This window comes from Falco naumanni, chromosome Z (assembly GCF_017639655.2).
Source record: "Falco naumanni isolate bFalNau1 chromosome Z, bFalNau1.pat, whole genome shotgun sequence".
Classification (NCBI taxonomy): domain Eukaryota; kingdom Metazoa; phylum Chordata; class Aves; order Falconiformes; family Falconidae; genus Falco; species Falco naumanni.
The window spans coordinates 78,885,231-78,907,081 of NC_054080.1; positions in this window are offsets into that span (position 1 = coordinate 78,885,231).

Here is a 21,851-nt window from a genome sequence, read left to right on the forward strand (position 1 = left end):
TGAATCTCTGCAGTCACATGCAATTTCACAAATTAGTTTCTCAGTAAGAGGCTGAAGAAACAAAAAAATCCAGTGTAGCAAATCTGATAATCTAAATGGTGTCCTGCTTTCCAGAAACAGAATTTTGTTCATTTGAAGTAAAGTCGAGCTAACTTCTTTTTTTTTTTTTTTTTTTTTTTAATGCGTTGAATAGTGCGGTTACCTTATTAATTTTCACCATGCTTTTAGTCCTGCCAAGATTGCCTCTAGCAAAGATATTGATAGGGAAAGATGAGAAACATAAAAGGTTAACACAGAAGGGCAGATAAACAAATAGGGTTTGATCCAAAGCCTGTTTGAGTCAATGAGAGATTTTTCCATTGACTTCAGGAGACTTTGGATCTGACCCATCGGGCATTTACGTATCGATACAGTGAAATGCTGATCAGCTGCTATGAAATGTCCGTTGTCCTCAGCTCCCATCTATGTCAGAAAGAGTTAAGGGGGTTCAGTGCCCTAGAGATTTGGAGTATTTAAAAGTTAATAAGAAAGTACACGGCTGAAAGAAGAACAAGGGGACAGAGACCACATACTTTACTTACAGCTTCTGAGAAATCCTGTTAAAGTCAATCAGATCAAGCAGGCACAACTGCTTTGGTGAATTAAGCAGAGTGTGAAGAAAGAGGCACAGGGAGACAGCAGCTGAAGCAGAGGAGGGAAAACAAAGCAAAAACCAAACCCAGATTAATAGGTGAGTGGAGAATGGGGGGAAACTTAGAAAAAGAGCTGAGATTAAACATGAAGCAGAAGGATGAATACTCAGTTTTGTCTGATTTTTGCCTCTTGAACACTCAATGTGCAATGTGAGTTAAAACATTTTTGTTTTATTTTTTCACTCCCTTTTTATCACTACTTAGTTTTCACTTCTGATTTTGAACAAGCCCTTAAATTGTGTAAGGTCCCTGGGACATTTACAACCTTCTATTTCACACACCACTCCTGGGATCTTCCCTAGGGGCTATATTTGAGAGGCAAATGAATTTTGTTCACAGCTGGTGGCATGACATGAAGACTCTCTTTTCCTTTGCAAAATTAACCCTTTAATAGATTTTTTTCTAGTCTCATTACTACTGTGCCAGAAATGCTTTCCATTTCTGAGATGTGGGTTTTATAGAGATACAGTTTCACAAAACTGATGCGTTATTAACAAACCACTACCAAAATGGGAAACGCTTGGAAAGGTTGAAGACCTGATTTGTGTTAAGTTACATCTTGTAGGTAACTAATTCTAAAAAGAGTCAAAGCCAGGATTCATACATTCTCATAGATCATACTAGAAGGGACCTCCAGAGGTCATATAGTCCATCTGCCTCACTAAAGGCAGGGTCAAAAATTTCTAAACTATTGTAAGCCTGCTTATATGGACAAAAACCCAAAGACAGATTTTGCTTTTTATATGGAAGAACAGCTAAATAAATAACCTGATGAAGCCAGCATCTATTATCTTTTGCAAGAATAAATAAATAAAAAAAAAAAGTTGAATGTGACTGCATAAGTATTGAAAATAACAGCAAGAAGAAAATAAGTGCAAATATTAAAATTTGACTGAATAAATTATTTTACTATGGTGCCGGCTCTCCTAGCAACATCCTGACATGTGCTACATGTGGTATTTTAACCTTCTATGCATAAGCTTTGGTAATGTGGAAAATAATATTGCTTTTGAGTTCTTTAAGGCTAAGAGTAATTTTTTTTTCCCTGGGCCAAAATAAGGTCTATGTGCCTGTTGTGCTACCTGGAAGTCTTGATATGAATATCAACACTATGAAATTTACCTTAAACTGTGCATTGTTTTTGTTTATATTATACTGCCAAAGTATAAGTATAAAAGTCAAAAGAAGCATAAGAAATACAAGAGACACTGTTGAGCTGATATTTCTTTTGGGAACTGAGAAAGGAAAATAATTTTTCCTTTTCTGATTCCTATGAATCTGATATGAATGACATTTCCAGGCTTAAAGGAGAGAAGAAATATGAAAAAAATTTCACATTGTTTCACTGCATTTTTCAAGTCTTCTTAAAAAGAGATGTAACAAAACAATAAAAAAAAATAAAATAAGCAAAAGAAATTTCTTGTCCTGATTTCAAAATATTGCAGTGAACAAGGACATAAAATACAGTTCACTAAGACTTCAGGGATGACATTCTTCATCGCAAATATCTGAAGATCAAATTGATTTGGAGGAAATCATATTTTAAAAGATGTTTTTCAGTATAAGTGATGTTTCCTCCAAAATTCAAATTAACTATTAAGATATATTAGGGACAGGGTAAAATTTTCACAAGCAGTCATGGCTGAGAACATTTGATGATTGATAAGTTCAACAGTGAGTCACTAAAGATGTGGTTTATTTTAAATTATTTCATAATCTGACTACTTTAAAGTAGTTACAGATGTTCCCTCTATAGCTGTTGATGGCAGAAACACCTGGAAAGGACAATTCAATGACTGATATATGAAAGAAAATCATATTCTGGGCTACTCTTTCTTCTATGTCTCTCTTTTGCCTTTCTTGTTCCCTTTCTTTTCCTCTTTCTCTTCCTTTCTCAAGATCTTTGACTTTGCCATCCTCTTCCTCTGTCTCTCTTCATTCCTTTTCCTCTCTCCCTCTTTTAACTGGAAAGGGAATATACATGACTAATTAAATCACTTGTATAGCATTCAAACTAATGAAGGTCTCATAAAGGCTCCCTGGGTTTGTCTTAAGTAGTATTACAAGGTTAACAGAGAAAATACCAATCTTTTGGCTCTGAATTGATGTAAGCTGGTGCCATTATTACTAATCAACATTTGCTGTTGGTGTCATATAATTATATATATATCTTTAAAGATATATAAAATCTACCTAGGATTTAACACTGGGGATCATAAGAAACTAGCCATTTTTTAAATATCTAGTGGGATTTCTTTTCCATTTATTATAATTTTTATATCTTTATATCTTTATATCTTTATATCTATATCTATAGATATAGATATATAGATATGCATCTTTTCCAAATTATTATAGTAAAGAAACGTTCACAATTAATTCTATAAAACCTTCAGGAAAAACATATTAAAAATAAGCTCAGGAGAGTATTTATGACAGCTGATTTCAATGAGGTTTGGGTTTGTATTTAGCAGATATGGATGTGTTGCCTTGTAGCATGTTGATATATTATCAAAGGGTGTGTTTGAGCTGTTTTTACCCAGAAGGTTGACAGTATACCTGGAAAGGGAACTGAACTCTGATCTTCCTTAAAAAAACCCTCATATTTGCTCCTCCTTACTCAACAAGTTGGAACAACAAGACTTCTGGCTTTTCCTTTTTTTTTTTTTTTTTTTTTTTTTTTTTTTTTAATGAAAGCAAAAGCCGTGCAGAGCCTGTCTTCTGAAGCATGTTTCCACACTTGTGCTTCTGGCTGCTTAGATGCAAAACTCAGCTGAGTGCTGGTCTATTACTGCTATTGTTACTGTATTTGCTGCTTCCTGTGCATCCACTTTATGTGCTACCTGTGTTGTCTAAGAAGGTCTGATACAGAGGTCATTATGACATCTCTGCTTGAGAGGCATTAAGGAATCCATTTTAAGTCAGTAAAGAACCTTTGTTATCATTGTTCTGCAGTATGATTAATAATTTTGAGGTTTCTTCTCCCCCCTACTCTTTCCCATACGTTATGTTAGTACAAAACTTTGACCTTGCAGTGAAAGATAATAACAGAACATATCTGTGGTATCCATGTGATTAATACAGCAGTCTGGGAGTCACAAGGAGACTTATGGAATGCAACTAAGGTGCTTGAATACACCAATGATGTCTTCGCGTTGTTCACCTTCTTACTAAATAATTTATCAGCTTAATGATAATGACATTCAAATATCTTAATTACAGCCAACTCTTTAAAAAACATCAATTCAAAAGCTGAAAATGTAACAGTTCTTTCTTTCTCCCTCCCTCTGCACTTTCCACCATTAGCTATTAATGCCAAAATATGGTCTTTATTCATTCTACTGACATAATATAAAACCAACGTAGATTTCCCATTTTTCATAAAATTTCCATCCGCACTATTAGTTTCACTGATAGCAGGCTGGGAAATGTTGTTAGGCTACAAGATGGACGACACTGCAAAACCTCAGCATGTTAAGAAGCCATAAAATTTTATTCAGTTCATTTACTGCTACAGTCCAGTAACCCTATAGTAACACTGTGCTATTTTTATTGTGTATTTATTTAAAGGCTGAATATTCCCTCTACTGGGCCATCTAACCAAATTGCTCTGGTTTCCTAACAAACTCTTTTGTAGGAAGGCAAGGGTGTGCATCTGAACCATGGGTCCGCTTTTTTCCGATATTCTTGGGGGAGTAGTGTGTTGTTTCATAAAACATGAGTTAAATAAATAAAAAAAAAAAAAGCACAAAGCAACAAACCACGAATGAAAAAAGTTTGCCTTGAGGAAGAGTGTAGGGATAGGTTCACTGAGTCTGCAAAAGAAAAGTTAAGACTTTGAATTTTACTGAGAAGTAGAGGCACCATTCTCACAGGCAAAGTATCTCCACCATTTTATAGCATATCTTGGACCCATTTTAGGAAGTATGAAGACCCCATTCATCTCACTAGATGCAGGCTTCTGTCCTACAAAAAAATCGGTTCAAATCCTGCAATACTGAAAACTCAATATTAATTACAAAATTCATTTATATTTAATAGCTTAGGAAATTGGGCCAAATAAGAAAACAAAAACAAAAACAAGAACAAAAACCCAAAAGCCCAACCCCCTAAATCCTACTATTCTCCAACCAACCTGTGTGCAAAAAAACCCCTCCTTTCTGTTTATTTGTTTATTTTAATCTATGTATTTATTAATTTATTTTCATTAGGTTCCCTCTAAAGCCTCTGTCAATAAATAATATCAAAAAAAAGTTTCAACATTTGGTTCAGGATTAGAAAGCACATTCACATACACACACACGTACACACAAATATTCCTGTTCTTTAAATCTTGCAAAATAGATATAAAGGTTAAGGCAGGTGATGAGAGGTAAATGTAAATAGCTGGAAGGAGTAGAAGGCAAGAGTGCAATCATCAGAAACAACATGGTGAGCAGTGGTCACAAGATGAAAGCTACCTAGCACTGCTGACTTCCTTGTAAAGATCACGGCAGACAGGAGCTCCAGAGCTTTCTCTAGTACACTACTGAATTCCAAAAACATGGTGTAATTTTGCACAAAAGGTTACTCATCCAACAGGCATGTGCCAGAGAGACCTGGATACACGCGATACCGGTTGATTAATTAGACCAAGACACACGCCCCAGAAAAATGCCCCACAATCACCCATGCTATTAAATTGTCAGGAGAGGTTGAGACTACTTTATCTGGTGCTCCCTCAGATTTCATTTTGACACAGTCTGGTGTTAGTATCGTTTTGGGCTGGTGTGTGGTCTGGGTGCATCTGCTTTCTTTTGAGAGATAAATTGATGTCTGTGGGTGCAAGCTAGGCTGGACCAGAAAGCGGTTCACTTCTCATTTAATCTACTAGCATACCTGTAGCCTGTATCTGCTAATGCATTAAAATGACGGCAGGGGTGCCTGATGGCTTGGGTCACCAACACGTTGGTGCAGTGAGAATAGCTGCACAACAGAAGCTGTTCTTGTTGATGAAGGTGACCAAAAAAAGGCTAGTATCTAGAGAGAAATTAGTTCCAACAATCAGTCATTTCTCTTGCAACAGGCTAAATCGTCCTCTGGAAGTGCCTCATGTCTCTTTCTGGCGACTGCAGAAAGAACCTAGATGACTATTTAAAACTGTATGCCTAGCTTCCATATGGTTATATTTACATGAGATTATCTTAATGCATGATCAGAAGGTGCCAACTATACCTAAGCAATGAGGAAGAATCTGTTTAACATAGAATAAAGCAGATGTTTATAAGGACCAGGCATACCAAGGCGAATCCTGAGCTGAAGAAGGTGGAGAGTGGCCTTTTCAAAATTCCTGCCCACAAGAGCAAGCAAGACCTGACATAAGATGTTGTTAATAACATGCTGTATGCAGTCAGTGGTTCGGGAGATCCCAATACCACTGACTGCTGGAAACCAACAATATAGCAGAGGACAAGTAACTTCATATATTCAGTGTCTTTCAAATTGTTTCCACAGGCACCTACAGCCCAGGTCAGAGACTGGATGAAGGGTCAGATTATTTGTATGGACATCTTTATACACACATGCCAATATATTAAAAAAAGCAACAAAAGAACAACCCCCAAAACACTCCCAAAAATGCCTTCATAGTTCTCCAGCTAGAGAATTTTCTCTTCCATGTCACAGAAGCCATAAATTCCTCCCAGAAGCTGCAATGAAGTAGAATTTTATGAAGACATCTTACTTAGTTTTAATGATTTCCAGCAGCCATCAGTCCACTACCTTTCCTTGTGAACTGTTCTACATTTTGAGTTGTTTAGAAAATAACATCTATTTTGCTGAAAGTTGTGGCATTTGATGATAGATTGTGATTTCAAATCAAGACACAAAGAAGGAAGAGACACTGACATTTGAAATTCTGTCTCTGAACAGTATCAATTATTTTTAAGAAATGAAGGAACAAAATGTTGAGGTTTCACACTGATTAAATGCTTGGATTTTGTTCTGAAGCATCGTAGTAGCATAATCAAAAATAGTTTAAAAATATTAGACTGAGTGTATATAATAATTTAGAATATTATAGTTATTTTAATTAGCATAAATTTCACAGAAAACTAAACAAAAGTGTTTTTAAAAGTTATTTTAAAAGGAATATTTCTACTTTTTCAAAACAAGTCAGCTTAAGATTAGGAAACCAACATAATTCAAAATGATGCAATGAGAGCTTTTCTCCCTGGAAAAAATTGGTTGAAATGACACATTCCTGAAAAAACATGTAAGTTTGACTGTTTCAGCGTTTTCTCATGTAGAACTATTATGTCTTTTTTGTTGGTTCTGCTGATTTTCCTCATATTTTGAATAGTGTAATGAACATTTTTACTGACATACTGTATACTGAAAAACCTCTCAACACTTTCCTCTGAGCATGAGATTTTGTGGTGAGCTTTTTGAGATAAAGGGGGCAAGGCTGTACAAAGAGAAGGAAACATAAAATACAGAAACAAAATATTAGTAATAGTAATAATAGAAATAAAATATAAAACTAACAGCATAATTTCTTTTTCTTAAACCCCAATTGTATCAGAAACAAACCCTGGAAACTCACTTCTGCTACAACTGGGAAGATGATAATTACAGCTAGTATTATGAAGATGTTGCTTTCTACTAGAAATGGAATGAATTGACTGATAAAAGCATATAGAGCTTGTTTCCCCCTACCCCCAGGACAAAACAGAAAGGGAGCAAGATGTGTCCATTTACATTAGCGTAAAAGGTTTAGAATGTATTTATTCCAAAGATCTGTGTTAAAGACTAAGAGGTCACGAAGAATATGCCAGAGACATCTCCCAAGGGACAGGGAACATACATTAAAATGAAAAGAGAAGCATGTACAAATTAATCAAACAGTGACTATGGGTGCTTTCAGTGTCTTGAACACTGGTTGGGGAACATGTGAGAATCGATAAGTGTGGTAAACAATAGCCTCTTATAGCAAAATGTCACACACGCTTCCCAGAATGGCTAATACCAAGATCCAAACTACTCTACTGACCAAAGCAAAATGAAGCAAATTCAAATAAGTAAACCAACCGGTGTGATTAACTGTGATTGAATACAGCATTTTTGAAAGGGATAATTTTGCCAATCAAGAAGCAGGGCCCTGCTTTTCACAAGAAATTAATACCAGACACCTTTTAATGCAGCCTTTTCAGACACAAAGAACTTCATGCGACTGAGAAGAATGAATATGTTGCTCCTGAAGACTGAAATGTTATACTACAGTGAAACAGCAGTACCAGTGTGAAATAAGAAAACCCCAGATTTCCCTTTTGAATAGTAATTTAAGAGATAAATAAGGAATACAAGGATTAGAACACAGACCTCCTTTCTTTCAGTGCAGTATCAGAGGCATTAGGCTTCCAAATTATGTTTTCTTTCTCATGCTCTCTCCCTATGAATATTGATGAGCCAGTGTGTAGCCAGGAATGCCTCAACAGGAGTCATGAATTTACGTATATTTGGGGGATAGGGCTTGTCCTTGGGTAACAGAAGATGCAAAATTAAACTCATCCAGGCTCAGGAAGGCTGATTCTTAAGTAAGTGCTTTAAGCATGAGGTTATACAGAAGGAAACACGAAAACTAGGGATAAATCAAAAACATTGCAGAAAATTTTACCTCTTGTCTCTTAACAAAATTCCCAGACCTACATGGTATTCATCTTTCTAAGTGCTGGTTTAAACAATGAAATGTGGCATGTAATGTCCCGGTAAAAATCCTTTATGTATGAAAACTAAATGCACCATGATATTCAATACTTGTTCTCACTAAATATCTAGGAAGACAGGTGGCAAATGTTTACTCTGATCTTACATCAGTTTAAGAAAAGTAAAATACAGAATGGAAGTATACATCTATCAAAGCCACCATAAGAGAAAAAAAGCATGATGGGCTTTCTGGAAAAAAAAAATAAATATATATATATATATATATATATTTATATAAACATTCTGTAAACTTATACACAGTAAGTGAAAAATAAAAGTCAGAAAAAATATAAAGAAAAGAGGATGAGTGCAAACCTCGGAAGAGCCTTTTACAAATCAACATATCCAAGATACATTTCAGGGAAAAATAAAATAAAACAAAACAAAGCCATAAGACTATTATTCAAAAAGAAGATTCTTTGCCCCAAGGCTGTAGCTGAGGCTGGGGCTCATCAACCCTTGCTCCCTGCTGACTTAAAGAGAAGAATTTCAAATAAGAGAGTTCGAAGAACAAAAGATGTGAATCTCAAAGCAACTAATGAAAGAAAAGCAAGAGCAAGCTCCACCTCCCACCCTGAACTAACTGAAGAAATAGCAAAAATATATGAGCACAGCACAGCCTTTTATTTTATTTTATTTTATTCTTTTGCAAACTTGAGGAAAAAAAAAGAAGAACCAGAACATTCCTGGATAGAAACTTCAAACATGTAAAGTCAAAAATAAAGCTTCAATAGGCTGAGAAAATCTTCCTGAATATATCCTTCTATGCATGCTTGTGTGCGAGCTCTTATCTTTTTTTTTTTCTTTAAAGATATTTCAGGAAATGTTTCCTGGAAAAAAAAAATAAAGAACCTTAACTCATGCTTCTGTTCCTGTACCTCTTTCTTTCACCAAATGTTCCTTATATAAAACTCATCCTTACTTAATTTCTTCAGACCATGTCCTAGTGAAGTCTTTTTAGGTTATATGTGATTCCCACAGCTATTCTTCAATATCAGGCAGTTTGGAAATTTTTTCCAACTGCTAACTTTTACTTTAAGAAATACTGCTTTCATGAGTAGACTTTTATCTAAGTTAGCCAGGAATATATGGTGCAGCGTTCTGCGCAATGATGAATTATAGTGTGGAGTGATGAGGAAAATCAAATGTTTTCAGACACTGTCAAAGCTGTTTCTTTGATCCAAGTGAACGTTAATGACAGTGTTTCATGGGAAAATCTATTGTTCAGAAAGTTACTGGGGAAAAGGAGCACATTTTTTATGTTGAGAAACAGAAAAACATTGTCATGATAAAGCAGAAATGTCACTTTGTTTGCTGTACATTTTTATGTTTCCCTTTATATTTCACAAGTTGCTTTTAAAAATACACTTTAAAAAAAAACAAAAAACAAAAAACAAAACAACAAAAAAAAAACATTTCAATTTGAAAACAGTATTTTTTCATGCATGCAAATTCCTTAATTAATACCAAAATGCTTGGAGAGCTAACACTTGAACCACTGAAGTCTAATACTCTTTTGAGAGGTTGCAGAGATGCGACCCTCATACCTCACACCATGCCCAGTGATATAATGTACCTATGACAGCTCAGACAGTAGTAATGAACAAACACAACCATTGCTAACTCTGGTCTGACTTTAAATCACCTGAGGAGCTGGCAGGAAGATATTTGATAAAGGGCTTTAGTGCTCTGACATTCTTAGGTATGTCCATGCTGTACAACCCAATGCCAGGCCATTTATCCCTACGCCTTTAGCAATATCCTGATTGAATGCTAGCATGAAGGATGCTCATCTGCCTTTCCTACACCCCTCTTACCCACAAATGCCCTCATCTCCCTTGAATGAAAAGTTGTCTGCCTAACTAGCTAGGTGTAGAACATTTGTTTTCTTCTTAATAATCAGAGGATGAAACTTCAGGGAATATTTCCTTTATAACTTTATAGCTGACTTTATAACACAACGACAGCTAAACCTTTGATGTCTACAGGAGACAGTTACTGCTCTTCACTTCCTGACGGGCTCCTCTCTTTCAAAGGGTCTCAAGTCCATCTTTTCATTCCAACCCTTGGGGTGATTAAAAGTCAGTGAAAGGTAGGCCTTACACAATACCAAAATTGGAAGAAAAGTTATTTTTGCCTTGCATCAGGCTAGCAGTTTAGTTCACAAACCATTCTTGGTGAGTTGTGCTGAAAGCTGGGAGGGGAAGGCACATCAGACAGCTGTGGGAGAAGTAGAAAGACAAAATTTCATCACTGTGGAATTACCACATGCAATTATGTGTTCCCAAGCTGTACCTTGTTTCTTCACAAACCTTGCAAATAGTGCATTGTTTCTGAAAAAAAAACTGTTACAAGATTCTCTCTGTTGCCCTTCTTTGTGACTTACTTTCTGCCCCAGAGCAGACTGCATTTTCAGAGTTATCATGTCTTCATTTATCTATGCATAATCAATGAATCTTAGAAAGAGCCCTAAGTGTTCAGATTCTGTGGTGATGTTATGGCAATTCTGTGCATGCACTTGTCAAAGCAATTATTGCCTTAAAGAATGCAAACACAGCAAACATTGATTTGAAATGCTTCTCCATCCAAACCGCAGAGACAACTACATGCAAAACTTTAAAGAGAGTAAGGGTCAAGTCAACCCTTGTCAGTATTGTGCCTACTTTTGTCAAACAATAGAATTGGAGACCATGATAACCCCATCACTTGAATTTCAGGAGAATATGGAAAGGGGGGGGAAAAAAGCTTTCCTGAATTCCCTGTAGCTCATATTTGATCGAAGAACTCTAGGTAAAAGATTGAAAATTTATTTAAAATATATAATAAAAATCCTCTGTATTTTAGCTATAACATGAAAATTACTACTAAGATGACAGCAATCTTCTTCAATATAAGTTTTCCAAAACTACAAAAAGTTTATCTGACTTACCTCTTTAAGAGAAAGCTGGGTATATTTTGTTTTGTTTTGTTTTCTGCTTTATTGTCAGCGAAAGTATCACAGGAAATCTATGAATGCATGACAAAACCTGAGATGTATTCAGTGATTCAACCAATGAATTATTTAAGTCTAGGGAAGAAACTATTTTTTTCCCAATCCCACTTTTGCTGAGGATAGTTGCAGGCAGCATAGTTGTCTATACCTTTTCTATACAATATGCAGAAACTTGGGCATGTAACTTGTTTTCACACCACTTTTGTGAAAGATCAAAAAAGACCCTTTCTTCCTCATGGCTCTTGGCATAGCTTCTGGGAAGTGAAAGTTGAAAATTCTTGAATAATTAGAATATAGAAGATTTATTCAACAATTGAATTATTTAAACTACATAAGGAATGAGACCTGTAAGGCAAAACTTCTGTTTGCAATTCTCCAGGCTTTTTGGAACTTATTTGATATATAATTTCCTTAACTGCTTACTCTAGTGTTTGAATCTTTGTTTTTATTTTTCTTGAAATTACTACAGCCAGATAACTGCTGGAGAAAAATCTACACTGAGACAGGTTTTGCTGATCAATTAAAGCCCCATTTTCTCTCAGTTTCATAAACGTAAATCAGGAATAACTATTGACTACAGCAGTTGCAGTGAAGTTTCTCTAGATTTACTGACAGAAGTGAGTGGACAATGGAGTCCCTGAGGTTCTTTTTGCTCAGGTAGTAATATTAGATCTATTGAAGTGCCAAATGGATATTTGCCAGAGTTCAAATTCTGTTGTTTCATTTCATTCTCTATGGTAATTTTGAAGTTTGTGAATGTTGTTCTGCTTAAGCAGGGCAAAAGGGATGGTAAAAGAACTTTAAATAAAAATGGATTGACTGGTTTTATGTTGCATGATTTTCTATCTGCAGATGAAATTTGCAAGAAGAAAGGAGAAATCATGAGTCAGATGACTTGAAGTTAAAAGGATTGTAACTGTGGGATAGCTCTGGCTGTGACTCACCATGTTTCACCTAATTTCACCTTGTTTACCTCTTCCTTCATTTTTCCGTCTACAAAACTGGTGTAATAATAATGCTGAAAAGAGCAAACAATTTCTAGAATTTATGTTGATGTTTCTTTATGGCTGCATTTTACAGACACTGGCCTTGCAAGATGCTCAAGATATACTGTGTTCTGGAAGATGTGGTTTTCTGTTCTTTTCTTCAGAGGGCTGTATGAGTTCCAATGAGTTGGGTTGCTATTGTTGTTCTTTTAAGAAGAAACAATGGATTAATATTTGTTATGACTCAAGTAACAAGCCAGACTGCAAATAAGGAGGATTCAGCAGAAGGTATCCTGATCTAGGAGTTATTTCACAGGAGTTCCATGGACAATTTTTTAATTTCCTTCTGAGACAGTGAATGCTACCTGTTCCCTAGAGCAGTCTCCTATAGTTATATCACTCTTATACAAGGGATTTAGGCATTTGTCAGTATCCTTGTAACGAAGAGTTAAGAAATTTTAGAGACCCTATATTTTTTCTTCTTTCTTCTTTTTAATTTTTTTTTTAATAATGGTATTGATTTTAAAATATTTAAATATCTAAAGCCAACACAGTAACAAATGCATATACTTACCTATATAATTATGGAAGATGGGTTTGGCAGATAGCTATGTGAGTTGGAGAGATATCTTGAAACATGACCCTGGTTCAGCTGTGTGATAAACTTGAATGCCTATGTTAATATTAGAATATACTTATTTCTAATGTCATGTGCAGACAAAATGCCACAGCACTACATTTGATGTTACCATTTGTAAAGTTAGCTAAACCTAACAGGAAAGATGGAGAACAGTACAAAGACTTAAAGCAAGATACTTGATGTCAGACCAAGGTAGCTTGTGCAGAACAGGCTTGCTCAGTTTGTTTTGTATAATGCCTCACAGGAATGCTAACAAAGACAACAGATCTCATCACAGGAGTATACAATTGCTTTAATTTATTTTCTTTTTTTAGAAGAACTGATGTAGTTTTCTGTAGCTTGGATAGCATTATGGATACAGTAACCAGCCTCAAGAACTCATCGCATAAACTCATCCTATTCTGTGTTTATAATAAGAGCTAAACTACACCAAGTCTATTTGGAAGTGTTTCAATAATTCCTAGGGCATTACATCATTATTAGTTTTTTGGATTGGTTTGTTTGTTTGTTTGTTTGTTTGTTTGTTTGTTTGTTTGTTTGTTTGTTTGTTTGTTTGTTTGTTTGTTTGTTTGTTTGTTTTTGGTGGGGGGAAGAGGGAGATGTGGATTGCAGGAAAAAATAATGTTAATTCCTTCTGAGCTACTTCTACTTTTGTCTTGATCGGAAAGTAAAAATGTCAACCAGCTTTTGAGAGAAATCTAAAGATGTACCTAGTTGTGTTCTGTGTACCAGAGTTTTTGTGCACTGTTAAATCTAAGTAAAAACATTTACAGGAACATAAGCCCTAGATAACCTTTTTGACGATGGTTTCAGAGTCTGCCTTGACTGACACAAATTAGCCATTTATGATCTATTTTCAGCAAAAAAAGCCATGCAGACACAGACCCTGAGCTCAGTGTAAGAGCAAATGCATCCTGCCAGGATTCATGATAAAATGTATGGCCTTGCTTATTATAGAGCTCTGCAGATTGAGCTAAATAGCTAGACAGAAATTTAAGTGATATTCATGCATATTTATCAAAACTGGGCTTTTGTATGTGTGTGAAAACAATTATTTTGACAAAAGTGATGAACTTTTCCTGTGTCCAAGATTACATTCTGGTCTGAGAGTCATACTGACTTAGATAATAGCTGAGATGTCAGGCTATGCACAGGGAAGATAGAAAAACAGTTATAAACCATTGATCTCAACGGGGTTTTTTCCACTTAGATACTAAGAAATCAAACAGATCATATTTTGATTCTGCATCAGAACAAAAACTAATTTTGAAACAATCTTTTTTCCTAAAATGGAAATGTTGTTTTCCAGACAGCCCTAATGAGCTGTCTTAATAAGAAGAAATCATATGTTCATGAGATTTCCTGCACAGCATTGTAATACGAAGGGGTTTATATCAGGTTCAAAAAAGTGTTTTAATTTGGGAAATATTACCAAATGGCCCGATTTCACACTTACTTCGGTTAAGTTTCTCAAAATACACATGACATACATGAAGGACGAGTAAGACAGGGCTTTTCCTACGTCATCTGTCCAAAGCAGGCTTAGAATAAATGATCTGTTTCAGTATATGCTGCAACATAAAGGACTGCAGTAGAATTAGTCAGGGCAATTGGCTGCCTGTAATAGGGGTGCATCTAATGCATGTAACACTAAATAACAGTTGATACCAAAAATAAGTGTGCTTACCTACTGCTGTCTCCTAAAAATAAAAAGACTGAGCATTGCGTTAAGTGAAATGGCAAAAATATGTTTTCTTTTTAGAAATATATTCTGCCCAGCTACCCTTCACTCTCCACTCAGCAAGTTTCACTTTAAACTACTTTTGATTTCAACAAACTGGTTAGTGGTGTTTACTTTCATTACATTTATGGCATAATGTGAGAATACTCAGTCTTTATAACTGCATAACAATTTTCTGTAATTGAAAATAGGGAATCTTTTAAAAGCCAAGAGGGGAACTTAGAATGAAGGATCTGACTGGTTCAAGAAGGAGTAAATTGTATATCAGTGGAACAAGAAAAAAACCAAAAGGGACTAAAAAAAAAATAATATGGGCTAAATGAAATAAACATCAATGAATAGCAAAAAAAAACCCCACACCCTCAATATATGCATACATAAGGGAAAATAATTTGTGACAGACTCAGACATTCAAAAATCTTGAAATTTTTTTTTCCATCAGTTTTGAAAAATTCAGTGTATAAAAATAGTTTTATAACTGTGTTGCTGAGGTAGCACTCAGGAAACTGCAGTTTATTTATTGCCTCTGTCAGATTTTCTATGCAATTAGAGAAATTCCCTTAGATATTGGGATTTAAAGGCCCTGATGGCAAGATAAAGACAGCAATATTTTTCTCTCCATCCCTTACTTCAATTTCTGTTCCTTTATTTCCTATATATTTCCTATATATTCATTAGGTACCAAAAGCAAGTATGAAAATATGATTCTGTACCTCCATGATGTACCTCCAATATGGGCAAACCAAGTTCTGGGTCTGTATTAATGAATATTATATATACAAAGGAAACCATTTTACTGGAGAAAATTAAAACTATCTCATACACATGTGAAGACTGTCATGCTTATCTTAAAAAATTGGCAAGACCTGCAGCTGGCTAACCTAGTTGTATCCCTTGGTGTAGCCCAGTATATATGATTTCTGGTGTGACTACTAAGAGGCAATAGGCTTTGTGCTGCCCTGGCTGCGCAGGGTGTCAGGACTACTCCAGGCTTGTATTGACCTGACATGATCTCAGCTGGCTTTGGCTGTTAATAAAGGTATTTTGGCCAAGTGGCTATTGCCTAAATTGCTTCAGCTTAGCTCTTATAATGCTATATATGTTGAAGATCTGACAAGCTCTGTAATCACTGAGTAACAAATATTAACCCTTTATGCTAATTGGGGCTAATAAAGTTATTTAATACCTTACACTAATAGTTAATTTAAGGTGATTTAAGTCTGGTAGGCATCAGTGAAGAAAGAGAAGGAGGGAAACCATTAGAAAGCTTCTAAAAACATCCCCAAGAAAACCCAAAATGAAGGGGGTTGAATTAAAAGTCATTATATTCCTCTGGTTTATGGTTTGTTAGGAACTTGATTATCTGGCAACCCCCTAAACTCCCGTTATTCAGGAAAACTAAACCTGGATAATTTTAAATGAATATATGAAGGTAAACTAAGCAAATGATTAGACACTGTAGTTTGTGTCTGTTTTAATCGCATTATTAAATGGAAATATTAACTGCCGATCCCATTGGAATATTAACTGTTGTAGTTTGATAAGACTAAGCTTGATTTAAACTAACAATGAATACTTAGCTGCACTTACTACGTGTGTTCTGTTTTGGCCATAATGAGATTCTTAGTGTAACACTAGGAAGACAGTGAAGCAAATCTTCCTTAAGCCATGTCCAGGTATGGAAAGGATAAGGTTGTGAAGTGGCCAGCCTGGATTTACCATGGGAAAATTGTGCCTAATGAATTAGATTACCTTCATGATGAGATGACTGAGTTGGTAGATAGTGGAGGACAGTGGAAATTGTTTCCCTTATCTTTAACAAGGCTTTTGGGATGGTTTCCTATAGTGTCCTTGCAGTAAAATTAGAACAAATATATTAACTGATACTCAAAAGCTGCCTAAACTCTAACTTTGAAGTTGACTCCCCCACACACACACCTCTGAGCCAGTGTCACAACAGATGACCTCCAGAGGCCACTTTCAACCTAATTTATTGCACAATTTCATGAATATGTCATCCTCAGTGCATTCAGCAGACTGGTTGCTTAAGCACTCCTTGAAGAAATGTGAGTTTCAAATGCCTTTGAGTCTAGCAAAAATTTGGAGATCATGCCAATGAACAAATTGATTTGCATGGCAAGAAATTAATTTTCAGTTCATCTTTAAAGCACAAGCATAGATCCACATCCTGATGTAATTATACAAAGCTGATTTCCCTTTCTCTTCAGGAAATGAATGTATGACTCCTAACTGTCCAACAATGAAAGCAGTTTCTATGTGAACATGGATTCTTACTTGTTTGGGAACTCAGGCACCTTCAACAGAGTCCAGCTGTCTCAAATTCAAGAACAGAGTTTTGAATTGTCTTGTTTTCCCGGCTGCAGTAAAATTCAAATTTGGCAGAAATAATAAGATTCAATTGCTCATAAGTAAACGGCAGCTTAAACAAAGACAGTTGGGCAGTAATTGTTTCTGTGTTTTCAGTTGTTTCTGTTTCAAGCTTTGTCATTGACTTTATCAGTACATGTTCTTTGTTGGCTAAGATTTTGGTTAGACATGCCAAGAAAAACAATTTTGGATTTTACAATCAAAGCAGTTCACAACACTGTTACCTGCAGCATTTTCCAAGTAGTTTCTTATGTCCCTATTCACTGAATAGGGAACCTGAATTTTGCACTCACGCTGAACGTTTCCTTCCTGGATACTGTGAAGAGAAGCGTTTTAATATTGATATTGACCAAAAGGTTAGAAGACCAAGAATACCTGAAGAAAACCTGGAACTTGTAAGACAAAATTTATTCCTGACATGGGGGGCTTACCCAGAACACCCTGTATCTACAATTTTGTAAGAGCTGTGAATTCTTTAATAATGTGATGAATTGAAAAGTCTTAGTGACTGCAGTGGACCAGGTCCTCATGTAGAGGAGTTTGGTGGGAAGGATGACACACAAAGGCCAGACTAGTCACCAACAAATCCTTACCTGCAGTTGAACATAATCTTTGTGGATTATGAGGGCATACATCCTATAGTGATGTGGGTGGGGTGGGACTCACTTCTACTTTTAGCTGTCTTGAAGTGTCTAATTGAAGCTATTGCCTTAGAGTCTCCATAGTTAATAGAGAGATATAGCTAAGATGAATCACGTTCTGTAGATCTCCCTCTTAAATACCCATCATAAAATGGGATGAATTGCCCTCCAGAGGCCCTAATCTCCCACTGGTGGCTATAGAGGCAGCCCAGCTGTCTAACTCTGATTAAACACCCAATCTGTCCTGAGGTGCTATTGTACCTGCCTCTGAGAGAATTTGCTATCAAATCAAAAGAAACCATCACTGTTCTCAGATAAGCAAAACCATCCCGGTTCTAAAACACAAATGCCAGTTCTGTAATTTAGGCCTGACTATAGGTTTGTTGGTTGCTTTCTCTTTGCTTCCCTTTTGCTTTCAGTGATAAAAATGTTTTCAGGAAATTAAAATGTAGTGTTATTATTTTAAATTAAAAGGAGAACAATCCCATGAGAATTCCAAAGCCAGGTTTTTGAGCACCTTGAAATTGCCCTTTCCTTCTCCTGTATTGTTGCATTACTCACCCTGTGTCAGCTTCATGCTATTCTGCACAAATCAAAGAAACATCTTTAACAATCAGCTAGGAAACCTGTTTTCCTATCAATCTGTCTGGTTTCTTGCCTTGCCAAGACAAGAATGCAAATTATTTTGTGCATATAGATGCAAAAGCAGTGTGGTTCAGAAATCTTCTGAAGGTTATATTTTTTTCAACATAATAAGCAGATAAAAGTCCTTTCCAAATTCAGTATAATTTTAAAAACTGCTATTGAAATCTTCCTTTAAAATCAATGATCTTTCAAAGTAATCAAAAAACCAGGAGGTGAGATATTGCTTAGATTTATGCCTGGTACCAGAGTTAGAAATCCAGGCTTCCTCCATTGAAGAAAAGACTGGAACAGACTCAGACTGTCTTATAGAAGTGCTATTGCCTGACCTCATATTAAGAGGTTATACAGATTGGGCACAAATTACTATTTGGAAAGGATCTTAAAACAACAACTGATATGGCTTTATCATTCTCTTGCTGTGAATTTTGCAGTCAGATGAGAAAAATATAGTGGATATTAGTTCTGACTACCATGTTTTCTGGAGTTTCAAATGGTAATATGTGTTAAACTGGAGTGATTTGGGCTCATTTTAAAGAGATTACATTTCTGAAATGAGAGAAGATATCCCTGCCCACACCTTTCAGGTGTGTGAAAGAAGACTAAGAAGTTGGCTAAGAATAAATTACTGAGCTTGTATGGACTTCCCCCAAACAGTTTTAGTAATCTAAATGACAGCCAGAAAAGGCTATCGGACCTAAATCCTTTTGAAGTCTAGCAGCAACATGTCCATCCTAATGATCCCACTTTCTTCACTTTCCCTAACCTTTCCGGAACGCTGTCATTGCTAATTGTGTGAAATACATATAAATTCTGACATCTCTGAGAAATTCATACTCCATTTGTTTGCGGATAATATTAAGTGCTCATATTAAGTTATACAGATTCAGTGTTGAGTGAAGATTGTTGAAGGAATGTTACATCCTACCTTTAGGCCAGGAAAAAGCCATAGACACTGTAAGGACCAGGCAGTGCAGGACCTCAGACCTTGTCCAGGCTTGTAGTAACCTGAGATGGTCATAGCTTGGTTCAGCTCTGATAGTATCTGCCTTTTGGTGAAGTGTCTATTATGCAGATCGTTTTAGCTTAGGTTTGTGAGTGCCATATGCAGTAAAAGTCTAACAAACCTCTCTAGTCACCAAGTAACAAATGATAACTCTTGGTGCTAATGGGCTGGAGAAGATTAGTGTACAACATTCAACTATTAGCTGAATACAAATTAAAAGGAAGTAAACTGTGTGTGAGGAAATTTATACAAACATATTTGTGTCAAGTGAATCCAAGCAAATCAAAGACCAGAATGGAGCACACCCACCACCAGCAGCGTGTTCCTCCCCAGTGGAAGACTCAGATCATGGAGGACTCATTGCAAACCCTCTTGTCCTTGCTGGCCCTTCTCCTTGGGGAAGACTCATCTTGTTGACTTTAGGACTCAGAGGAACATACAAAGGTTAAGCATAAGACCAGAGAAATAGGCTAGTTAAGCTAGGTAAACAACAGTTCTAAACTTTAACTTGGAAAAAAAAAAAATCTTGAGAAAACCCCCACAAACCTACAAAACACTTTCAAGTGCTTTTACTGAAATCTACTTGCAAATTTTATTTTTTTATTTGAGAAATGCAGAGCACAAGTTGTAATTCACAGGCTTTGTGCCTCCATGCAGCATCAGGAACGCATTACATCTGTAATTCCATTTCTCGTGTGTCACACCTCAGCTGGATGTATTCCTTACTGTCTTCACGGCATCACAAAATGAGAAGGGTTAGACATATATAATGGTAAATAAACATAATCAGAAAGCTAAAAGAGAAAGTGAAGTCCCAAGATATACAAATTCCTCTAAGGCACTACAGTTATCATTTCTGGGGTTTGGGGGTTTTTGGGGTGTTTCTTTTTGGTTTATTTTTTAATTTTATTTTCTAAAACTGAAAATTCCATTTTCTCTAAGGATTTCCACTACCCACAATACCCTATAAGTTTATTGTATTCACCTGTACCCCACCATATCCAGTTTTATGGAAACAATGGGATTTCTTCTGTTTCCTTGTACAGAATCTTTCACAATCTGACAGATCTCCCCATAGTAAAATATTTTCTGATGTCCAGTGTACAGATTTCTCTGCTTAATTTCCTCCCATTCATTGTGAATCGGTTCCTTTGGAATGACCCAAATAAAACTTATCCTTTCATGTTGTTTACTTCCTTGAATGAATCACAAACAATGATCATATCTTCTAAAATCTATCATTTGGTCAATATATATTTAGTTTTTAGGCTACACAGAGGAAGCCCTTGTGGATACAGGGTTGATCATCTGAGGGTTATCCTCTATTTGTTCTTTTTAGTGAGTAGCACTGCAGAAATGCATTCCAGATTTGATCAAAGGTATCTAGTATCTTATTCTGTTCAAAGGCTGCTCATTCATATTTTACAGTTTCAAGAACAGCATTGACCCAGCAATCAATATGAGATGTTAAGACTTCTTTTTTTCTGTCTTTACCTATAGTTGCTTGAAGGGAACATTTATGTTTATAAGCTGTCACCACAGATGATTCTAATCTTTTTTATAATTAGGCCAGCAATTATCATGATTCAAACGTAAAGCAAAAAAACTTTAAGTTTAGTTAATATTGTTGCTTTAGACTACAGAAGATGACTTTAGATACAAACCAGCTGTGCAAACTGTAGCAAGTAAAAACAAAAGCACTTACAATACCTAAGCCCTGGAAAAACAAATGCAGGAGTAAAAAACTCAGTTACAAATTTCAGAAACATATTCATCACTACTCAATGTATCCCATGGCATTTAAACCTCTGAACTATTTACCATTTCTCATCATAAGCATCTGAGCTTTGTCGAAAACTAGAGTAATAGTTGTTTTTTTACACCTAGGAAATCACCCATCTCACAGAATCACAATAGTCTGTCACCTAAGCAAATACTATTACAGAGTATTTTAAATAATGATAATAATAATAATAATAATAAACACAAACACACAAAAAACCACCACAATCACCACCAACAACAAAACAAACAAACAAACAAAAACCCCAAGAATGTAATCTATCCATCAAAATGCTGAAAGTTTTCTTTTGTTCATTTTAGACTTTGCTTTTCCCTGGGAGACATATAATTTTTACTCCAGAGATCTACTATTCCATTTCTTGTGATGAGTGTAAGGGGCAGAAATCTTACAGGCACGAGACCCTGAATGCCTGGGGATATTTTTGGGGAATGTAGAACATATAAATCTGAGATTCTAATATTGTGCTGCAGCAAGTCAGTTGTATCATGTGGGGAGCCTCCCATTGCTTCTCACCTGTGTCTAAGGTGCATGATTCCCTCCCTGTGTTTAACCTCTGTGTACCAGATGGAATACACA